We start from the raw sequence: 6,000 nt of genomic DNA, 5'->3' as shown, positions 1-6,000 counted from the left end.
CATGCTATATAAAATGTATTGACTTTCTACATAATTTATTTACACACACACACACACACACAAACACACACATGTTTGTCATCTCCTGGGAGTTTTAATTCTGTGGGCCAATAGCATTCTCTGTTTTTTAAAGTGTAGGAAGTTAAAACCCACCCCCCTCCTACAAAAATGAAATATCCTGGGAAATATTGAAAAGGCAGAATATTATATTTCCCTGGATAAGAAATGGAGAAATATGTTTTTTGGCAGGAAACAGACTCACTCTTAATAGCCCCCACCTTTGTCAATGGGCCATTAAAAAGCCTTAGTCTATTCTACATAACAAAGATCTCCCCCCTTCAGCTCCAGGGTGATGGGATTAAGGCATGATAGTATTAGCCCTTTACCCATCTCACCACAGGGCACCTGGGAAGAAGTAATGCTTAACCAAACCTGGGACTCAAAACACAGCCTACAGAGTTGCCCCTGCATGGCTCCATGGGAGTCTGACAACCAATTAGAATACAAGCTCAGGTTAAAGCCAAGCGAGGGCATGAAAAAAGGGACTTTCAGCATCTCTCTCTCTTTTTCTTCTTCACCCAACATCTGGAAGCATGTGATTCCCCCTTTTCTGTTCAGGAGCTCAAGCCATGTGATCCTGTTCACCATTAAACCATCTTTCCAAGCAGCCTCCATGTTTCCAGTGTCTTTTTCCCCACTTGGAGGTGAACCCAGATGGACATTTCTTCCAACAATTGATCATGGCCCTACAATCATTCATGCATTCATATCTGATTTATTATATGCAAAAAAAAAACCCAAACAACAGCCAATAATAAATATGAAAAATGTGTACATGGTACACAGCAAAATTGTGCCCAATTTTCATACGCGTCTTATGAATTTTTGTTTTTATCCACATAGAAAAAACATTACAGACCAATACCCACATGTATATTTTACTACTTGATGTCATGTATAAATGAACCATCTCATATGTCGCAAATGCTGCATACAAATGTTTGATTTAACCTTTCAAAATTATTTGCCAAAGAGCGGGCTTACATGGTTAAGTGCATTATCATCTGGCTCATATTATGCAAATCGCTTTTGACTGCAAGTTATTTGCTGCATTTTGGACTGCTGACTGCAAATCCCTGCATCCGCAGAAATGCATGGGGGTGGCATAAGCCAGTATTTACAGACTACTAGTAGATCTGAAGTGTCTCATTGACACAGCAGGTGTTAACATCAAGTGACAAAGACATGCAGGTGTGAACCACTGACGGATAGAACCAAATACAAAGAAATACAGGTAGTCCTCGAGTTACAACCACAACTGAGCCCAACATTTATGTTACTAAGTGAAACGGGTTTGCCCCATCTTTTCTTTCTTGTGCCGCAGTTGTTAAGCGAATCACTGCCGTTGTTAAGTTAGTAACACGGTTGTTAAGTGAATCTGGATTCCCCATTGACTGTGCTTGTCAGGTCTCAAAAGCTGATCTCAGGACACCGCATCAAATATGAATTGGTAGCCAAGCATCTGGCTTTTGATCAGTGACCATAGGTACATTGCAACGGTCGCAAGTGTGAAAAACGGCCGTAAATCACTTTTTATGCTGTAACTTCGAGTGGTCACTGAACGAACTGCTGAAAGTCGAGGGCTATCTGTAAAGCACTTGCCCGTTGGTGTGTTAAGCCGAGTGGTTAAATGCAGCACTGCAGGCTACTTCAGCTGACTGCAGTTCAGCAGTTTGGCTGTTCAAATCCCACCAGGCTCAAGGTTGACTCAGCCTTCCATCCTTCCGAGGTGGGTAAAATGAGGACCCAGATTGTTGTTGGGGGCAATATGCTGACTCTGTAAACCGCTTAGAGAAGGCTGAAAGCCCTAGGAAGCGGTATATAAGCCTAACTATTGCTTAACACAACTACAGCCCTTCAAAAAAGGCAAGCTACACTAATGTGCGGGGAGCGCACGACACGATGAATTTTACACGACCACGGACTCTCTCTCAGGGCTTTTTCAGACTGTTGGGATTTTCCGGGGCGCCGGAAGGCTCGGCGAGACCATCGGAGCCTCGGACGGAGTGCGAGGAACAAAAGACGAAGAGCCCGCGCTTCACCTGCTCTCCTTCCCCTCCCTCCCACCGGCCCTCGTTCTTCTGAAGTCTTTAATTCCTCGGGGTGTGATTGGCTGTGAGGCTGGCACGCGCTAGTCCGTCCGCCCCTGCCCGCCGTCTACAGCGCCTCTCTGTGTATATGTTTGCGCGCTCTGGGAGAGCTGCCCCCTCTAGCCCCAAAACCTCAGCTCCGCTCCACTTCTCTTCTTCCCTCTGCCTCTCTGTCCCTGCCTCTCTCTCTCTCTCTCTTCGGAGGGGAAAACCTCTCTCAAGGCTCCCAGGCTCTTCCCTCAAGAAAAGCAGAAGGTGAGTGCGCTGTTGAGAGGAGGGACGGCGCGAGGGGAGAGGCGCGCGCGCTGCTCCTCCTTGCAACCCCTTCGAGCTGTTGCATCAGATGTCCGAGCGGCCGCCGTTTGGGAAAGCGGCGGGAAGGAGCGGGGGGGAAGGAGGTCGTGGGGCTCAAGAGGAAAAGAAGGAGGGGGGGTCCCTTTGCCCTCTCCAAGTCTCTAACCCTCCCCCCCCACCGCACCTCCACGGAGAGGGCCCTTTGAGGGAGCGCCAACTCTTCTCCCCGCCGGCCGCGGAGACTTCAAGGGACTTCGAAGAAACTTTGACCAAAAGAGCGCGTGGGGGGGTCACCAAGGGACGAGCAGTTTTGTGTGGGACTGTAAGTGTGTGCGTGTGGAGGTGCTTCTCGGCGGCGCTGGGTTCCGCGGTTGTAAGTTGGTGGGTTTGGCCGGGAAAGCCAACGCGTACAAGCGAGAGACAAACCCCTTTTAGGGGGCCTCAGCGGGGAAGAGAGGGCGCGGAGGGGTGGCTTCATGCATGCTAGCGTTCAGGACGGTAGGGGGGGGGGAGAAACCAGGGTTTCTAACCCTCTCAGCAAGCCGTTGGCTGGAAGGGCTGGGTGTTTTATTTTGGGTGATTAGTTGTTGCCACGTGGGCTCTCTCGAAATATATAGACGTATACTGTATGCAAGCACACACACACACACATACCCGCACACCCGGACAAACACACCCGGACATTCCAAGCACACATGCGAAATCGATCCCAGAACAACTTGTCGGTTACCACCCGATCTTTGACATAAAGAAGAGAAGGTACCAGCGCAAATTATTCATTGGATTCTAGAGTAGACAAATGGATTGGACAGGAGTTTTCGTTAAAATTGAACGTTTGGATACCCGCTTAGACTCGTGGTGCGTTTTAGGGGTGGGTGAGGGTGGATCCTGCTTGAAATGGCCCCAAGTTCAAAGAGAATTAAGTCCGTCAAACTTGAACATGAATTATAAGTTGCAGGGCATCTCTCGGGGGATCAGAGAAGTCTTGTTGGAGAAAGAAGACAGCAATGTTTAGCAGGGCAGGGATTGGGAATACAGTACTGTGTTGAATATGCTTTTTCCTGTCAAGTGTGTATTCAGTACATAAGATGGCCTAAACTCAGTTTATTAATATTTAGCCTTTTGAATCATCAAGATTCAAAAGACTAAATCTTAGAAATTGCTGTTACGATAAACAGTGAATTCAAGTCGCTTTAGCGCTGCCATACAGATAGCAATTATGGCCATAATTGGGACCCAAATTTCGGTTGCTAAGCAAGTTGATTGTTAAATGAATCATGCCTGATTTTTATTACCTTTTTTTTTGCCCTGATTGCTAACTGAATCGCTGAAGTTGTTAAGTGAATCAAGCAGTTGTTAAACAAGTATAGCTTCCCCCATTGACTTTGCTTGTCGGAAGCTAGCTGGGAAGATCACAACTGGTGATCACATCACCTCAGTACAGTGGCAAATACATATCAGTTGCCAAGTGCCTGAATTTCAATCAAATGACTCTGGGGATGCTGGTACAGTCCTATTAGGCATCAGGACTGATCATAGGTCTTTTTTTCAGTGCTGTTGCAACTTTGAACGGTCTCTAAATGAGTGGTTGTTAAGTCGAGGACTACCTATAATTTTAACATTACTGTGTAAAGTTGTCTGCATATCACAGATAATGGGAGGATATTTGAAAAAAATAAAATTTCCCTCTAGACAAGTTTGGCTCCTTTAAAAGGCGAAACATTGTCAGTAATTTCAATGGACTATTTGTACTGAGGCACCAAATATCTCAGGCTACCTTAAAGGGTGGATTTTGAATTCTGGATTTTGATCTAGGGAAAGAGTATTATTCTGGACAGTTTAGGGCAGTTTCCTCAACCAGGTGCCCTCTGTGCTTGTTGTACTTCAACTCCAATTGCCAGCCAGTGAAGCCAAAGGGATTTTGGAAATTTCAATGCCCACTTATCTGAAAGGTGGGTTAGCAGAAAGTACAATGCCTTTGTGCATGGAATATTAGGGAATATATGCAAGATTGCAACATATATGTCCTAATAACATTCCATGTGAATTATGAAATTGTGTCATTTACACAATGAAATCATGGTATATGTGATGTCAGCCCCACACCCCCTGATGGACAGTGATTCCACTGAAGTAATTCAATGCCTCTATTTTTCCCCCTCATTCTATACATTTAACATGGTTCAGAGTGGTTACTCTGTTTCCTGCCTTGTGGGCATTTTAGGCTGGTTTAAAATGTACTGAAGGGTAGTAATTAATCTATATTTAGGGATGCTTTGTAGATAGGTCTTCTTTGTTGTACGATCCATCAAGATCTTCTCTGTGTTTGATTGCACCATGTGCAGTTTAATTACTATGTTAAACACTTAAAATTGATATATTGGTTACCAAAATAGGAAAGATTGAAAATGGGGAGTGTATATGTGTGTGTTTGTCTATGCCTTCACTAATTTGTGTCCAAGGGACGGGTTTGATACCTTCCAAATGCAGCAATAAAGCTGAATTTAACCATGGATAAATAAGGTCAGTATATCTGTCCCGTGTCTGTTGATTGCCTTCTTTCAGTATTCATCAAATAATGGCAGATTTATTTGACATCCTTCCTCCCATCACCACAATTAATAGTGTAAACATAGAGAGTCTTTTCAATATTCTTTGCAAATAGAGTACCCGGTCATTTAAATTTATTTCCCACATTTATACGTGTCACTTTTTTACACCTTTGCTTACTTTATTAGGCAACAGTGGTTATGTTTGGAGCTCTTGCAAAGTGCAACACTTTTCAGCACTTCATTAAAGTAAAATTTCAAGTGAGCCTAAAATAAAAAGAAATTGCTGCTTCTTGCTGCTGTAAGAAATCCACTAACTACTCTTTTTCAAAGTCTTTCCCCAAGTCTTGCGATAGGATGGGTTAGACGTGCTAAATAAATAAGCAACACTTATTTAGAAGTCTGAAAAATGTCCAGAGCTCTAAATACATAGCAGAGTTGTGCAAAGGCTGGAACACATTTTTGGAATCAACTTTCAAAGCCTGCACAAACTTAGGAATCTGTTGTTTTCATAAACATTTGCCAAACGTGTATATATATCTTTATGCTGTTAAAAAGTCTTAGCATGTAATTAGGTATATTTTTAAAAGATAAAAATTCACCATTCCACCTCCACTACTTGTTCATATCTTCTGCTTAGGTCCTACTGCAGCTAGTCCTTAATTTAGGACAGGTTGATTAGCAACTGTTTGAAGTTACAAGAGACCTGCCTGAGGCTACTTATGACTTAGATATAAAGTTCTAGTGGTTGTTCCCCTGATCATGTAACTGGACTTCAGGCACTCAGTAACCAGGTAGCAGTTGGTCTATCTATACGTTCATTTTAATATAAACTCAACCTATAAACAAAGGTTTACAAATACAAAGTGCTAGGTTCACACATTGCACTAAATCAAAACCAAGTTAACCATTATATGATTTAGCGCAACAATGTATGAATGCAGCTAGGACTGTTTCCAGTGTTATCTTTCCAAACTCTGCAGCATCCTACAGTCACGTGACAGCAT

General features: G+C 43.6%; 1 protein-coding gene across 2 annotated transcripts in view; it reads left to right on the top strand.

Annotated features, from left to right (window-relative positions):
- Positions 1-2,250: 2,250 nt before the first annotated feature.
- The window catches only part of SLC38A5 (solute carrier family 38 member 5), a 43,264-nt gene continuing 39,514 nt past the window's right edge, over positions 2,251-6,000 (top strand). For both annotated transcript variants that reach the window (XM_087710766.1, XM_087710767.1), the window contains exon 1: positions 2,251-2,405. The gene's annotated coding sequence lies outside the window, so the exon portion shown is untranslated. The remainder of the gene's footprint in view (positions 2,406-6,000) is intronic.

Source organism: Thamnophis sirtalis, unplaced genomic scaffold (genome assembly GCF_051295495.1).
Source record: "Thamnophis sirtalis isolate CommonGarterSnake01/CBP01778 unplaced genomic scaffold, rThaSir2_p1.2 scaffold_3, whole genome shotgun sequence".
In the NCBI taxonomy this organism is placed as follows: domain Eukaryota; kingdom Metazoa; phylum Chordata; class Lepidosauria; order Squamata; family Natricidae; genus Thamnophis; species Thamnophis sirtalis.
The sequence above is the reverse complement of the archived record's forward strand: the minus strand, read 5'-3'. Positions and strand labels throughout refer to the sequence as shown.